Consider the following 8,171-nt stretch of genomic DNA (forward strand, 5'->3'; position numbering starts at 1 on the left):
TAACAAAGGAGGTCGATTTTTGTGGTGGTATTATATGTATGCCTCTGTAACCTTCTTACTGATTATTATTCACGATTCATTCATGGTTACCCATAATGATGGTAGCATCCACATTAATGTAGAAGTGTTCAGAAACATGTTCTATTTGTCACGACTTCCGCCGAAGTTGGCTCCTCTCCTTGTTCGGGTGGAAGTCGGCTCCTCTCCTTGTTTCGGTGGCGTTCGGCAGTCGTCGTCACCGGCTTTCTAGCCATCGCGCTCCATTTTTCATGTATCCATTTGTTTTGTCTTGTTACCTGCACACCTGGTTTTCATTTCCCTAATCACACTGCATGTATTTATTCCTCTGTTCCCCCTCATGTCTTTGTGTGATATTGTTTGTGTTTACGTGTCATTTTGACGTGCCAGACTGGTGGTCGTATTATTCCGTGTTTTGTCACGAGGTATGTTTATTTGTTTGTACATAATTATTGTGACTGTTTGCGCGTTTTTGGCACTTTTGCCAATTGGACGGGGGGTTTTGGCGCAGTTGTGTCCGTCTGTTGGTTTCTCCTGCCTAAATAAAGTGTGCGCCTGTTCACAACTCTCTGCTCTCCTGCACCTGACTTCGCTACCAGTACGCACACCCCTGACAGTATTCTTATTCACAATAAAAGTGACTTCAAAGTGACACTATTCATTATTTACCATTAATTTCTATTCAACACAATATAATCCAAAATACTCATTATTTAACCTTTCTGCTATTATAATCAAGACATCCATCCTGAAAGAGTGGTTGTATCACAAGGTGGGGCATTGAAAACGGTGCACCACATATCCGCTTGCTTCAGGGAACCGTACATGTTTTAATAACACATGGCAGTTCAGGGTGACATGGGTCTGGGCCATTAACTTTGGCCTCATGCTAACAGCTGTTGTAGCCCACCTGTTATTTAGTAACTGGAATACAAATACTGCTGTTTCATATCACCCAAGCCATTTATTGGTTGCTGAGGTGTGGGGGCTTGCATGTGCCTTAGGGGGAAGGGAGAGGGGGTAACAGAGGAATACTTAAGGTCTCCCAAGTGGCACAATTGTCTAAGGCACTGCATCTCAGTGCTAGAGGCGTCACTACAGACCCTGGTTTGATTCCAGGCTGTGTCACAACCGGCTGTGATTGGGAGTCCCATTGGGCGGTGCACAATTGGCCCAGCACTGGGGTAGGCCTTCATTGTAAATAAAAATGTGTTCTTAATTGACTTGCCTAGTTAAATAAAAGTTAAATAATAAACTAATACCTGGAATTTGTGCGCATGCCTGTAAATATGTTGCCAGCCTTTAAAATGAGTGACTGTCCCGAAGAGAAGCAACGGAGCACACAGTGACTATGACAAGACCGTTTGATTCTACTAGTTGCTGAAGCTTGGTGCTTCAGATGAAGCTTGATGATGCTCGCACGTGAGCGGGCAGTAATGGTTGCTGCGCTGCCCTCGAGGAAAGGGGAAATAAATAATACTAGGTTTACTATCTACATTTTACTCTGGGCCTGTTGGGGCCCAGAGTAGGGAAAAGGAGATGTGTTTCCATTTAACATAAGTTCATCATGGGCTTCGATTGTAAGTGTCTTGAAAACCTATATTGTAAGGTGTTATGTGTGTTTAAAAGCCAACTTTGGTGGTATACACTGTTGTTTTTGAGTGCTTCATAATTGGTGTGATTTTGCAAGTATATTTCAAATATGAAATATGCCTTGCTACAAATACAAGTCATATCAGGGTTAGTTAATCAGTCATTAATATTTCGGAGTATGTTAGTGTTTAACCAGAAATGCATGGGTCATTATAATTCAGTTCATATGCAGTGTGTGATTACATTTGATGATCAATGTATTATGTAACTTATGTAACCTTTTTATGCCGAACAGCATTTCTCTGAATCGATAGAGTTCAACAGGTCGGAGCTGGAGAAGAAATCATATACCTTAAGGCCATTCTTTCTCCACCCTCCATTTACCAGCAGCCAGCCCACACTCACCTGCGCTCCACAGTTTAGCATACACCATGAAGAGATGAATCCTTTCCAGTAACAACTAAACTATAAAACCCTCACACTTGAATCATACTGTATCCCCCTAACTAGGGCAAGCATGGATACAATGTATATCAATTCAAAGATGCTGTTTATTTTTAAGCCGCTTATCAGCTCAGGGACCTCGATGCCTGGGCCTGTGAACGGAGCTAACAGATGATTTTGGTACAGTGAAGGCTAGCGCAACGCATGAGAGTCTCCGAAGACCTTCTGGATCTTGCATAATAGGTTCTGCAATAGGAAAGTATGTATCTCTGATGCAGCGAACGAGTCACTCTTCAGTAGGATAGCGTGACCGTCTATTGGCTTCTTGGCTAGATATGATCTTTCAGATTAGTTGAATTACTTGCTTATGTTGCATTTCCCCTAAGTCATGCATTGATGTAAATGGGAATTTAGGATTTACCCCTTATTGAATAGCATCTGAAACATACTAATGAACTATTATTGGAAATATTTAGCGTTTTGTCACATACTCCTATATTTTTGCACGTCAGTAGTAAAAGAAAACCCATGATCATTGCCATTGAGGGCTTCCATTATTTCAAAGTTGTCAATAGGGTGGGGATCCCTATGGGTTGGGAGTGATCAGCCAATGATCAAGGCATTGATTGTCTTCTTCTTCAAATTTGTTTGCCTAGTTTGTAAATGGCTTTAAACTATATCACCGCCATATAGTGGCCACAATAAAATAATGACAAACAAGATTTGGTTCAAGTCTCCAGCAGTTGACGTGGAGCTAAATCACTAGTAATATCAGAATTCTTTCTCTAACATCAACAGAAGAAGAAAATGTATTATTTTAAAGTGGAGGTAACTTTGTCACAGATGCCATAATGGCACATATACAACATTGTGATCTCTATAAATCTATAAGAACAGGACCTAGTTCTGAGGAGAGAGATTCTCTGCATGAGCATTGGAGCTGAACATCAGTTCAATAATACTTCCTTTTACCTCAGGTCCGACTTGAACACACTTTAATCCTCTGCATATGTGGTGCTGCATTCACGTACTATTGAAAACTCAGAACCTCCGAGTTAAAATTAATGTAAGTTATTTGCATAGGACTTCCTATTGGTTGATTCTGATACTTCCCAAGTAGAAACACACTGGTTGAATCAATGTTGTTTCAATGCAATTTGTCAATGTATTGTGATGTGGAACCAATGTGGAAAATATATTGTATTTGAAAAAAACAATCAACCAAGTACTGTTTTCATCTTATTTCAACCAGCATTGTAAACAATGACATTATAGTAACACTTAACTGACTTAACCTGACTAAAAGGTTGTTACCTCAATCTTATTTCAACCAGCATTGTAAACAATGACATTATAGTAACACTTAACTGACTTAACCTGACTAAAAGGTTGTTACCTCAATCTTATTTCAACATAGTCATCATCTGTTATCACGACTCAGGATATGACTCAGATGCAGACACAGGGCAGGCAAAGGGCAGGTAGAGGACAGGCAGAGATTTGTGAACAGGTCAGAGTCAGGCAGGTACAGGACGGCAGGGGACAAAGGGCTGTGAGACATAGGTTTAATCCTAGACACATGAAAAGTGGGATGTATACAAAGGGTACGGGGCAACAGAAGATGAACAGCAGAGGGGCTAAGAATCTTGGAGATGGAGAAAGGGCCGGTAAAACGGGGGGACAGTTTGCAGGACTCTACCTGGAGGGGCAGATCCCAAGTGGACAGCCATACCCTCTGTCCGAGACGATAACTGGGAGCTGGGGTCTGGTGGCGGTCTGCCTGTAGTTGATACCTGGAGGTGGTCTTGAGAAGAGCCGACCGGGCTCTCTTCCAGGTATGGCAACAGCGGCGAACGAACATCTGGGCCGAGGGTATGCTGACCTCTCCCTCGTGCTCTGGGAAGAGCGGGGGCTGATATCCCAGGTAGCACTCAAAATGTGAGAGACCAGTGGCTTAGCAAGAGAGGGTGTTGCAGGCGTACTCTACCCACACAAGCTGCTGGCTCCAGGTGGTGGGATTGGCTGAGACCAGGCAGCGAAGAGTCATCTCCAGGTCCTGATTGGCTCGCTCCGACTGGCCGTTAGACTTGGGGTAGAACCCGGAAGACAGGCTTGCCGACGACCCAATCAGCGCCCAGAATTCCAAACCAGAACTGGGACAAGAACTGAGGACCCCGGTTGGAGACCATGTCCACCGGAAGTCCATGGATCCAGAAGACTTGCTGCACCATGAGCTGGGCCATCTCCTTGGCTGAGGGTAGCTTGGGGAGAGGAATGAAATGGGTGGCTTTGGAAAACTGGTCCACCACGGTAAGGATAACCATGTTGCAATCAGACGGGGGAAGACCAGTGATGAAGTCCTGGGATATATATGACCAGGGATGGTGAGGGACGTGAAGTGGTTGAAGGAGGCCAGCTGGAGCTTGCCGAGGAGTCTTATTCTGGGCACATACGGTGCAGGCAGCGATGAACGTGGAGATGTCAGGAACCAAGGTGGGCCACCAAAAACATTGTCGTACAAAGGCCAGGGCCTGACTGGAACCAGGATGGCAGGCCAGTCAAGAGGAATGAGCCCATTCCAGAAACAAGGCTGTTCTTGGACCCCGGGCGGTAGTAGATGTTGAATCGGGTGAACAGCAGGACCCATCGAACTTGCCTGGAGTTGAGGTGCTTGGCAATGTTGAGATAATCCAGGTTCTTGTGATCTGTCCATACTATGAATGGATGGTCTGCCCCATCTAACCAGTGCCTCCACTCCTCCATTGCCATCTTCATCGCCAGTGGTTCCCGGTTACCCACATCATAATTCCTTTCCATTGGGTTAAAACAATGGGAGAGGAAAGATTAGGGATGCAGCTTTTGTTCTTGGGCCAAATGCTGGGACAGGACAGCCCCCACTCCGACATACGAGGCATCAACCCTCCAACACAAACTGGATGGATTAGAATGGGGGTGGTAGTGAATTGGTGCTTTAGGTCCAAGAACGCCTTGTCTGCAGCTGGAGACCATGTAAATGGGACCTTGGGAGAGGTGAGAGTTGACATGGGGGGAAGCCCGGTGCTGTAGCCCCGGATGAACCGGCGGTAGAAATTGGTGAACCCCAAGCGTTGCAGCTGCACTCTGGAGGTGGGTTGCAGCCAATCCACCCCGCTCTCACCTTTTCAGAATCCATCTTTATGTTGCCTGCAGCTATGATGTACCCAAGGAAGGAGATGGTGGAGCGATGGAATTTGCATTTTTCCGCTTCGACGAACAGCTGGTTCTCGAGAAGAAGCTGGAGGACTTGTCTGACATGGATGACATGTTCTTGAGCCGAGTGGGAAAACACGAGGATGTCGTCAAGGTAGACGAACCGGTTCAACATGTCCTGGAGAAAGTTGTTTAACAGGGCCTGGAACACAGCAGGAGAGTTGGTCAGTCCGAACGGCATCACCAGGTATTTGTAGTGTCCGCTAGCCATGTTAAAGGCTGTCTTCCACTCATCCCCTTGCCATATCTGTACTAGATGGTAGGTGTTTCGGAAGTCCAACTTAGAGAAGATGGTAGCCCCCTGGAGAGGCTCGAAAGCTGAGGCGATGAGTGGAAGCGGGTAACGTTTTTTAACCGTGATGTCATTCAGGCCCCGTTAGTCAGTACACGATGCAGGGTTTTGTTCTTCTTCTCCACAAAGAAGGACCCTGCGCCGTTATGGTAGAGTGCCTTCAGAAAGTATTCACACCCCTTGACTTTTTCCACATTCTGTTGTGTCATAGCCTCAACTTAAAATGGATTTAAGTGAGATGTTTTGTCACGGTCCTACAAACAATATCCCATAATGTCAAAGTGGAATTATATTTTTAGAAATGTTTAGTAATTACTAAAAAATTAAAAGCTGAAATGTCTTCAGTCAATTAGTATTTAACCCCTTTGTTATGGCAAGCCTAAATAAGTTCAGGAGTAAACATTGCTGAACAAGTCATATAATAAATTGCATGGACTCAAATTAGCTTTCAAAAGACTGCATTTTCAAAATATAGACCCTCAACAAAATCTGCACTTTAATAGAGTTCACCTGCATTCTAATTAAACAAAATGACGATAAATACATACTCAGTGTTCTAGAAAGCAGGACAATATGGGTCAGTTCAAGAGGGTGCTATGTGAAAACATTATAATCACATACAATCACATCACATAATCTGAGCGATATTTTAGCCTCAACATTCTTGTAGTCGTTAGTGTTGATCAAATAAGAACGCTATAGGTGCATTGTAAAAATAACAAGCACGTAACACGCATCTGATTAATTAATTAGGAATAGGATTCATTTAATTTAATTATTTTACATTCTTCATTGTAACCACAATGTAACAAATAAACAAACTCTGGTTTGAACATTAGCAAATGAACTAGTCAGCTGTGCACAAATGTGTTATATCCCTCTTACTGAGAATTTCTCCTCTGCCAAAAAAATACATCCACCTGAAAGGTGTGGCATATCAAGAAGCTGATTAAACACCATGATTGTTATACAATAAAAGGCCACTCTAAAATGTGCAGGTTTGTCACACAACACAATGCCACAGATGTCTTAAGTTTTGAGGGAGCATGCAATTGGCAAAGAATTGTCAGAAAATGTCATATTAATTTCTTTACCATAAGCCACCTCCAACGTTGTTTTAGAAAATTTGGTAGTAAGTCCAACCGGCCTCACAACCTCAGACCACAGGTAACCACACCAGCCCAGGACCTCCACACCCGCGGGATCATGAGACCAGCCACCAGGACAGTTGATGAAACTTAGAAGTATTTCTGTCTGTAATAAAGCCCTTTTCTGGAGAAAAAACTCATTCTGATTGGCTGGGCCTGGCTCCCCAGTAGGTGGGCCTGACTCCTAAGTGGATGGGCCAATGCACTCCACAGCCCCTGCCCAGTCATGTGAAATCCATAGATTTGGGCCTAATTAATGCATTTCAATTGACTGATTTCCTTATATGAACTGTAACTCAGTAAAATCATGGAAAGTGTTGCATGTTGTGTTCATATTTTTGTTCAGTATATATTAACTCATTTTAGCACCCTGGTCAAAAATGGCTTGTGACCTACCAAAATTAAATTTGGGGCCTCCAGTGCCCCCATCGGTGGAATGAAGACACCCCTGATCACACGCAAACACAGTTCACTTTCATAGCAGCCACATACAAACAGCATGATCACTTTGCTCATTGTATAATTCCTTATCACATATACTCACTCTCCTCCTCTCACCTTTTCCCTTTGCTTGTGGACAGTGGACTACTCACCAACTGTCTGTGACCAGACGAAAAAACCTTTCCCAAGCCAAACCTTAATATCATAACCGCTCACCACTACACATAGCCTAAATCATTGTCACTATATTAGCTAATGTCATAGTCAACATTGCTACTATAACTAGTGTGTTAGTAAACCCATCACAATAATGCAGCACAGTGTACCATCAGCAAGCAGTTTAGCAGTTACACCAATGGGCCCTGGCGGCAATAGATTAATAAAAACAAAAGCTTAGCTTAACTTGGAAGAGTTCCAGTTTTGGAATCATACCTAGCTATCATAACATCCCTCTACGTTTGAGCTGGGTGTTTGCATTCGCTAGCTACGAAAGTGAAAGTGAAAAAAGGAAAAGAAATATAGCTAGCTCTCTCTACCTTCTCTTTCATTATTAAAGAAATGAATTTGTTCAAAACTGTTAAACTATTGTCTTTCTCTTGCTTTGAGTCAACTACTCACCACTAGCTAGCTAGCTAGCTGTAGCTTATGCTTTTAATACTCGATTCATTCTCTGATCCTTTGATTGGGTGGACAACATGTCAGTTCATGCTGCAAGAGTTCTGATAGTTGGAGGACGTCGTCCAAACGTTGGCAGAATTACTGTGTAAGTCTATGGAAGGCGGGGGGGACAATGAGCCTCTTAGGTTTTGTATTGAAGTCAATGTACCCAGAGGAGGATGGAAACTAGCTGTCTTCCAGCCTCACCATGGTGTGATCATGCTGTTTGTATGTGGTTGCTATGAAAGTGAACTGTGTTTGCATGTGATAAGGGGTGTATTCATTCTGCTGATCTAGCAAGAAGTGAGTTATTGCTACGAAGCTCTCGG

This window comes from Oncorhynchus tshawytscha, linkage group LG22 (assembly GCF_018296145.1).
Source record: "Oncorhynchus tshawytscha isolate Ot180627B linkage group LG22, Otsh_v2.0, whole genome shotgun sequence".
Classification (NCBI taxonomy): Eukaryota; Metazoa; Chordata; class Actinopteri; order Salmoniformes; family Salmonidae; genus Oncorhynchus; species Oncorhynchus tshawytscha.